This window comes from Pundamilia nyererei, unplaced genomic scaffold, assembly GCF_000239375.1.
Source record: "Pundamilia nyererei isolate P.nyererei 1_Seehausen unplaced genomic scaffold, PunNye1.0 scaffold00078, whole genome shotgun sequence".
Lineage (NCBI taxonomy): Eukaryota > Metazoa > Chordata > Actinopteri > Cichliformes > Cichlidae > Pundamilia > Pundamilia nyererei.
Window position 1 is genome coordinate 1,598,001 of NW_005187479.1, and position 9,048 is coordinate 1,607,048.

General features: G+C 39.9%; 1 protein-coding gene across 1 annotated transcript in view; it reads right to left on the bottom strand.

The window, feature by feature from the left end:
- The window catches only part of slc1a2b (solute carrier family 1 member 2b), a 25,083-nt gene extending 18,175 nt beyond the window's left edge, over window positions 1–6,908 (bottom strand). The window contains exon 1 of the mRNA XM_005737666.2: window positions 6,554–6,908. The gene's annotated coding sequence lies outside the window, so the exon portion shown is untranslated. The remainder of the gene's footprint in view (window positions 1–6,553) is intronic.
- Window positions 6,909–9,048: the final 2,140 nt, after the last annotated feature.

The following is a 9,048-nucleotide window of genomic DNA, read 5'->3' on the forward strand; positions in this document are numbered from 1 at the left end:
TAGATAGATAGATAGATAGATAGATAGATAGATAGATAGATAGATAGATAGATAGATAGATAGATAGATAGATAGATAGATAGATAGATAGACAGACAGATAGACAGATAGATAGATAGATAGATAGACAGATAGAGCTCCTAATTAACCAGTGCATAATGTGGTGAGCCAAACGCTGCTAACAAAACCCTCTCTGTGCTCATCGGCCATTGAGGCAATCCGCTCTTGGAACACGCCAACCCTACTAGAATAATGGGCCACTTTACAGGCCTCCAAGTTAGTTCACAGAATATAGAGCTGGGAAACCGCTCGCACAGGGTTCATGGGGAGGAGGGAAAACTTAATTGTTGCCTCCATTTTTGTTTTTCATTCCCCCCCCCCACCCTCTCTTTCTCCTCTCTTAGTTCTGAAAAGGGGGCTGACAAACAGGCAATGGACACAATTGTTGTGTGTTCCGCTGGACAAGTGGGTGAGGTAAACAAAACTAGACTGTAGGGTCTATCGACTGGAGCTTGTCAAGATGGGATAGGCTGAGCAGTGGGGAGCAGCACACATGCAGAGGAAGGATTGGTCAGGGAGTTGTGTAAGTAGGAGGGGTGAGGCCCACTGCCAGGTCTGGGGGGGAGTTAGGTAGAAAGGGTGAGAGTAAAGGGTCCTGAGGGAATCAGGAGAGAGAGAGCAAAAAAAAGAAGGGGGGGGTTCCGGAAGAATTGGGGGGTGGACATGGGTGCTGAGGTTACTCTTCTAAGTGTGGGTATTGTATTTAGTGCTGAAGTTCTCATGCATGTCTTGCTTCAGCTCCCTAAAATGTCCGAAAGTGATGGAGCTCGCTGCGATTAAGTAGACAAGTAGCAGCTCTGCTTTGCGCTCCCACAGCTCAGGCTATTTACATACTCAAGAGGAACATTAATGCCAGTCGATCCCCCAAGGCTGAACAAAGAAGCACACAAACCTGCCTCTGAGGCCCATTACGCACTTAATTGAGGATTTGTGGAATAGTAAAAAGGGGCAAAGGAAGAGGAAGGTGGGTGAGACTGGGAGGGGTAGTGGGTGAAATGGGCAATTAAACAATTTCTTTGTTGTTTTTGTGTTATTTTTATGTTTTTCCCCCTTTGAGTTTCAGTAAGATTTGATTTCCAAAACATGGATTTCAAGTATCAAACATAGAAATGATAGGTAGACAAATGTAAACAGCAAAAGGAGCATCCAGTGGGATACGAGAGACTTTTCCTAAACCTAAAGACAGGTTAAACAAAAATGTTTGTTATTAATGTATTTTAACAGTTAGAAGGCTCTTTGGCATCTTTTTAGTTACACTTTTTGAAAGTCTCAATCTACAGATTAATGGAATAGCTCTATTATTGTTATTGAAAGTAGAGCATTTTTGCGATTGGATGCTACTTTCTGCAAAATGCAAAGGCATCTGACATCAAGTTAACAAAGCTGTTGTATAAACCAAAAGGAGCTCCATCTGATAATCAGTGTGAATCTGTCACGATAAATCACTGTTCAGATGAAGTCTTTTATTTGTTTTGAGCTCTAAATCTGCTTCAATTATGTTTCTTTTGTCGCCACACAATGGGATGATTGTTCATAGTGGCATGGTCTTTGGTGCCAGGAAGGAAAAAAAAGAAAGAAAATGAGACCCCATCTATCCTGCCTCTTCTTCCCATTACCAATCACTATTGGAGTAATTTTGTGACTCCCCCTGCTGACCTGAATTGCAGTGTAGCAGGTGCCAATGGGATGTGGGTGGTTTGAAGTTTTTGCAAGGAGGAGGACAGTGGCAGTGATGAAGCGAGTGGGAGGGATGAGGCCTTTGCTGTACCAGTAAATGCTGACTCAAACCTCATGTGCGCACCCCCCCCAGCTAGTGTGGTGACCTCCAATATTAATTATGAGCAGTTATCTAATATGATGCAGAATATAGGTCAAAACAGGAATCGAAAACTGCAGATTTGCATATAATAGGCAGAGCAGATCAAGTCAGTATGTGAGGAAACTTATCTGTATTTATGTAACTTTCAGAATGTGATGGCACTGGCAGGCTTTCAGTACGCATCCTTGATAATCTACCAATAACTTCTGACCCATGTCTACCAGATGGGACCAAACCCAAAATTCAGATAGTTTAGTAATGGGCCACAGGGCCAAGAACATTGCAAGCACTAAATTACACTAGAAGGCTAAAATGACATCTAATTACATGATATGAATTTTAATAAGCCACTATTACAATTTTTTTATTTCACAATAGTGTAGCAATGAGGCAATGTACCAGCCTGCAAAGCACAAAAAAAGTACATAAAGTAGCACCATTTTACTTTGTTGCTGTTTATGAGTAGCCTATAGAGCACCTTTCCAGCACATATACAGAGGCCTTACGCTGTGGTGGCAGAAATTCTAATAATACTGTACAATTAATTTTACTATATTTAAATAAATGTAAACTTTTTTCACTGTATTGTTTTTGTATGATGGAGTTAAGGTGTCTTTCTTTACCTCTGCTGTCAGAACCCTCATTAAGGAGAATTCTAGTCCAGCAGTACAAAATATTATTCTGAGACAAAATTTACATTACATGAGATAAACTGTAAACTTAAATGGCACCACGTGGGTGGTTTTGCTTCTTCTCCTGCACATCATCAGAGATTAATTGGGCAGTTTATATTGGTGTCTTATTGCAAAAATGAAGAAGTGCCTCATTCGTGGCCAGCAGAGATCTATCATTTTGCTGCCCAGCAGCAGTCCCGCTAGTGAATGCCTATGATTCTGTTCCTGTGCAGTCATACAGAAGTGAAGGGAGCTGGGCTCTTTGTTTGGTCATCCCATGGGAAAGGCTTAACTGTCCAGCTCTCTGAGAACCAAAACATTGGTTCTATAGGCAGAACTACAAGAGGGAAAGGAAAAAAAAACAGATGATGAATCACCTTCTTCCCCATATTGGGAAGACTCACAGCTGTGATAGAGTTACAAGAAAAAGACAAATCACGATTCAAAGCCCAGAGAGAAAAGTTGGCAAACAAATACAGTAAAATTGAGTAAAAAAATGAAATTGGGTGATATTACTGTAATTTGGAAGGACTGGAATAAAAGCAACAGCTAGAGAAAGAAAAGGGGGAGTGCTGAATGAGTGTAAAAAGAGAGATAGAGAGATAGAGATAGACAAGCACGGGTGGTAAAGAGTGAAAAGAGGAGCTGGATGGCACTTTGGCAGCTTCTGAATGTTCCCAGGAGGATTACTCAAGCACTAGATGCCACAGACTGCCAGCGAGACCACAGAGAAGCTGGGTGAATGGAGACACACAACCACACATGGACACAGGTACACATCTCTGTGGATGTCCTCCTGCTGTGGACTGGTCTCTAGTTCACCTGTTTCCTCTCTTTCTTTTTTCTTCATCTACCATCAGTTTTCCTTCATTCTTCCACATTTCTCATCCCATTCTAAATCACACTTGTTCTCAGTGTCTTCAATCAAGCCTTTCCAAACAGATAAGAGAACAGGTCTGACTTGCCCAGCCCCAGACAGGTAACATGGGCCCCATCTTCTAAGTGCTTCTGGCCCCATCTTCTAAGTGCTTCGAGATACCTCGGTCTCAAGGAGGGGAAACAACCCCACCTTCTCCCTTGCTCACCCACTCCATCATTTATCAATTTGAAAACAAAGACTTCTATGTATTACTCTCTGTCCTCCCCAGCATTTTATCTTCCTATTACTCCCACATGTTAACTCTCTCACACTCTACCTCACACTTCTCACAGTGTAAAACCTCAGTTTGTCTGGCAAAAACTTAAGTGCTTTGGATTTCAGTGGGTGATTTTTCACCTGTTTGTTTGTTTGTTTGTTTTTGTTTGTTTTTATTTATTCCACCACATAGCTTGAATTTTCTTTGAATCAGTTCATGTCTAAATACTGCTGACTGCTTAGTTGGTCCACTGTTCCCAGTCAACTGAGTACATTAAAAAAATCTATCTACTGGATTCCTTCTCTAATAATTCTGAAGCACAACAGATCTTTATCAAGTTTCAAAACTATTGAGATTGATTGGTGGAATTTAATTTGCACTAAAGAAGATAGTCCCTGAAGAAGATATCAGTCAATCGACGCATGGATTTTTTGACAAGGCGCCATGATTTGCCTTCAGCCGGTTTCTCCACAACAATGTGAGCGTGTATGTGCATGTGAGTGTTAACCTAAACATCTGTCCTGCCCTGAGGGCAACGAATGTTGTCTTCACTAATTAAAGTAGCATCTTGACAGATGTTAAGGATAACAGCTTTGGCAAAATATACTTTTGACTTGTTTCACTTCTAGAGCAAGATTGGCCATGCTGCAGGATCTTTGATGTGCATGTGTGTGTCTGCACTGCGTGTTTTTTGTGTGTGCGTGCACATGCATGACAACTGGCAACTCCTTTATTACATGTTTTGAGCTTCCAAACTTCCGAGAGTTAAAACATATTTTAAACATATTTATTACAATTTTACATTTTTGATAGTCATTGCAAAATTGTCTTTAAAGTTGCAATATTTGTCTTTTCAACAGTGTTACTTTGACCATTTCTATAAGCTGAAAAGCACAGAAAGAGAGAAAATTCCTTTTCCTGTCTTGTAACAAAAAATCATAAACACCCTAGAAATAATTAGTTTTTGATCCTAATTAATTCCTAACAAATGCAGGAAAGGAAGATTCAAAATTGAACTGACAGATACAGTGCCTACAAAACGTGTTATTAATTTCTTCTGTATAAGTGGATGCTAAATATATGCATCATACAAACATTGATGTGGATGCAAATTTTCATTTATGTGAAATGCTATGGCTGCACTTCACAGTGTGAAACCGCATGACATGATAAAGACATATGCTTGCAAATATAAATGATCCCTCCCCCAGCTGCATGTGTGGGTTTGCCTTGAATGTGTGTCAGGTTCAGTCATGTAAGGCAGAAAAATGCCACAGTGCAATAGTTTGCCAATATGGATCAGCTGCATGAACAGTTGCTTTACAGATTCTCGTAGCAATTACAATGAAGGTCAAGACCTCAGCGATCATGTCTCCTCATGGTACAGCCAGTTCCTCTCACAAGGCCCACCGATGGAAGAAAACATGCCCATTAAACCCAAACATATAGACTTATCTGCACTCAGGCGAAGCGCCAAACCCTGTCTAGGTTTGATCAACATGCTTTTGACAGAAGCATCCATAAACCTGTAACCCTGTAACCGTTTTCAAGACCATCCGAGATTAATGCAGAAGGCGATCAACTGAGAGTGCCAAGAGAATTGGTTTCCATGGTGACATTGATGGTGCGATTGGAAAACTGTGTGTTTGTGTGGGCTCACACCCCAACGCCCATGTGCATTCCTTTTAATATCATAAGGAAGAGTGCTGCAAGGATTGGTTTCAGATGGGGTGGCGTTTGTATCCAAAGGTAAGAAGGGGGGAAAGGGGTGGGAGGCGACAGCTCGCTATAAGATATTTTCGGGGTTTTTTTGTTTTTTTGTTTTTTTTAAGGGAGGAGTTCATATATTACTCAAATGCATGGTCGTCTTGTAAATGCAAGAGGCTGCCGACACCTGAAACCTCTACGAGGCTACGAATAGATTTTCCACAATAAAATACTTTATAAGAAGCTGCAACACAGGCTACAACTTGTTGGCTTTATCTTCAGAATCACACAGGCCACACAAGAAAAACACGGTTTGCTCATTAGTACGCAGTTACACCTGGTGTCAAACCAAAATTTATAATGGAACTGTAAAAAATATGTCACAGCACCTATTTACAATAAAATCTACTTTTTCTATGTGATTTGCGCTTAACTCATCTGAATTTCTCTAAACAATAATAAAATGGGAATCGTTTCGCGTTTGGATGAAGGAAAACAAGGACAGCCACCTTCACAGAGTGCTGCTTTTGGCTCAGCTGCCAGTTAATTAGAATAATAATTATTAGAATAATCACGGGCCATCCTCAGAATTGTGTCCAGAAATGTTAGGTATCAAAGTGTTGACCATTGCAAAGCCGGGTTTATTTTTAACCGTCCACTGTAATGTTTCTTTACATCGTTTATCTACATCTCGTCCAACCGACTTTCATTTAACATTTGCCATTTTCGCGATCCGAAGAGAAATGTGAGCATATTTAGCCCTTTTCACTGCTGCAATTTAATCTGCAGCTCAAGCTTATTGTTGACGGTCGGCCTTGTGGGACTTTTCACTGCAGGTTGTCACTTTACCTTTGGAGTAGCTGCGATATGAATGTAAAAACAAACAAACAAACAAACAAAAATGTTAATGAAAAGGGGGAGAGATGGAAATCTGTCAACCAGTTAGCTTTTTGAAATGGTTTACCTACTAGCATGTATATCAGGTGCACCTGTAATCGTTTCTCAAAGCAATTACTTATGTTTACCTGTAAGTTGTGGTGATGAACAACCAACTGGATGTGACGCCAAAGAAAAGCCACTCACTCGTTAATAATCAACCTGTTTGTGTTTACGTATGCTATTTGCATGTTTAAAATAAATGCCAATCATTGTCTTACCTTTGCAGCAAATCGCGGCGAAAAAAAAGTTTTTGGTGCTGTCCCCGTACAGGACCTTATTTCATCAGCTTCAGAGAGGGGCTGCCACCGCGAGATTCAGAGCGCACTGCGTTCCAAGACAGGAGCGCTTCACAGACCAAACAGGGATTTTCTGTTAGTAAAATCCGAGGAGCTCCGCAGCTCAACGATCCCACTGAATGAGCTCTGCCTCACCTCACTCTTCGGCGCTTTACTCCCCCACCCACCTCCACCCGTTTCCCCCCTCTTTGTTCCTTCTGCATGGGAATGCCAACTCTCGTTGGCTGAAGATGCAGCCTATACCGTACCCCTTTTTCTCTCCGTGTCTCCCTGTGACCCTCTCTACCCCACTCAGTCTCTAGTTTTCTTTCACACGTATGCATAGGAGCACGCGCGCGATTTACCGGCAAGGACACGCAAAACCATCCTCATAAGGACATTGGTTAAGTGAGCTAGATTTCCTTAAAGTGAAGCCCACTAATACCAACCTAACCTCAAAAAGTGTCCTAATTAAGTCATTCTTTGATAGCCATGAGGTGATCTGCGGATTTTTCTGATCTACACCAATGGCATTATTGGTGATGTGAGGTTTTATTACCTATTTTTACACAGGCTTGAGGTTATATTAGACCTGCACTACATTTTATATGTTGTCGGTCTAACTTGCAGCATATTTATTAGATAAATGAAAGAAAAGTGAAATATATATCCAGTCTAAGTCTAAAGTAAGAAGGTGTTATTAGTTAGTATTTAGCTTCATGTAAGATTCAAAGAATGACGCAGAGAATCTTCATCCCAAAGCTAAAATTTAATTTAATACGGTAGTAGTATGAGAAAAAAAAGTATACAATCTTTACAATGGAGTACACGATGAACTCTCATTTTTTTTCTCTTGAAAATGACTGCAATGATCAATTGTTGGCAAAGAAGTAGTCCATTAATTCTGAGTGGGATAATACATTTAAGATTACCCTGAAGTCCAAATCAAAAATACTGCCTTCATTCTGGTGATGGATATAAAGTAGTGTGTGTCATCTGGCTTCATGGATGAAATCTGGGTATCATCTGCATAGAAGTGAAGATGTATATTTCGCCTTCATACTGCCTGTATAATGTAAATAGAACTGGTTCTAGCACGGAACCCTGTGGAACTCCATAATGACCCGAAGCATATGAGAAAGACTCACCACTTGCATGAACAAATTTAAGTCTCAGATATAATTCAAACCACTGCAATGTAATAGCTTTAATATCTATGGTATGCTCTAATGGTTGTAAGAAAAAATCAAGATCAACAGTATTGAATGCTGTGCTGAGGTCTAGCAGGACAAACACAAAGATAAGAGGCCATACGAATATCATTTGTGACCTTCACTAACATTGTTTCTATACTGAGATGGCCTGATTGAACTGCTTTAACCTCCTAAGACCCGAACTCTTTCATGGCATGCATTTTTAATTTATCTTTGATATTTGGGCTGATTGGGACCTGATGAATGTAAAAACAAAGAATTACCAGATTTCTTTTTTTTTTTTACCTAATTTTTTGTTTCTAAGAAAAATGAGAGCCACATATGAAGATATTCGTTTAAAATTTTGATAGAACAGTAGCAGTATAATGTCCTCGTAAGTGGATATCAGGCCCTTGTAGAGCAAAATTTAGTATTTTGGTCTAAATAACCCAAAATGTGATGTCCACATATGTGGACGCCAGGTCCTAGGAGGTTAAAGCCCACAAAGGTGTCAAGTTTCCAATTATTCATGAACCATTCCAGTTTGGGCACAGTGTTGTAAAAGTGATATCTCCCACACTGATTTTCAATACTAAAATAAACCTCTAAAGTTACAACATAGCTAAAGAAGTTAAATAACTCATCTCAGACTTAACCCAGACAGCATAAACAATTCTACCTTTCTAAATGTTTTGATTATGCAAGGTGGTGTGAGACCTTTTTCTGAAAGGAATAAAGAGTTAAGATGTCAGAAATGCTAAAATAAAATTCTCCTATTGATTCCATTGAAAGACAAGACATTATAGAAATATAAAGTAAGTAGGTCAATATTTTACTTTCACAAGGCATCGTGACACATCCTCAATTTAATGTTTTTGCCTCAGTGTAGCTGATAAAGACGTATAGTTACAGTGTTCCAGACCATGGGCTATTAACGGTTCTGTGGGACTGTCAAACAGCAACCTTTCTCACTCTGGAATTTGAAAACAGATTTTTCTTAAACTCTTTCTGTTTATTTATCAAGATTTCTTGCTTTCATGTATAATTTTTAGGGGGGTTTTTGGTTAGATTTTTTTTTCTTTGCTCAGCTTCAACAGGACTGTATGAGAGAAGGCTTTTCACCCCTCCATAGGTGTGGCTTGCCTGATCAAGTACAAGTAGCATATTTCAAACATGATGTCAAAAACTGGCTTTGTAACAAGTTTGTTTTCAAAGCCAATGAACTTTCAAAATTCACTGGCTACA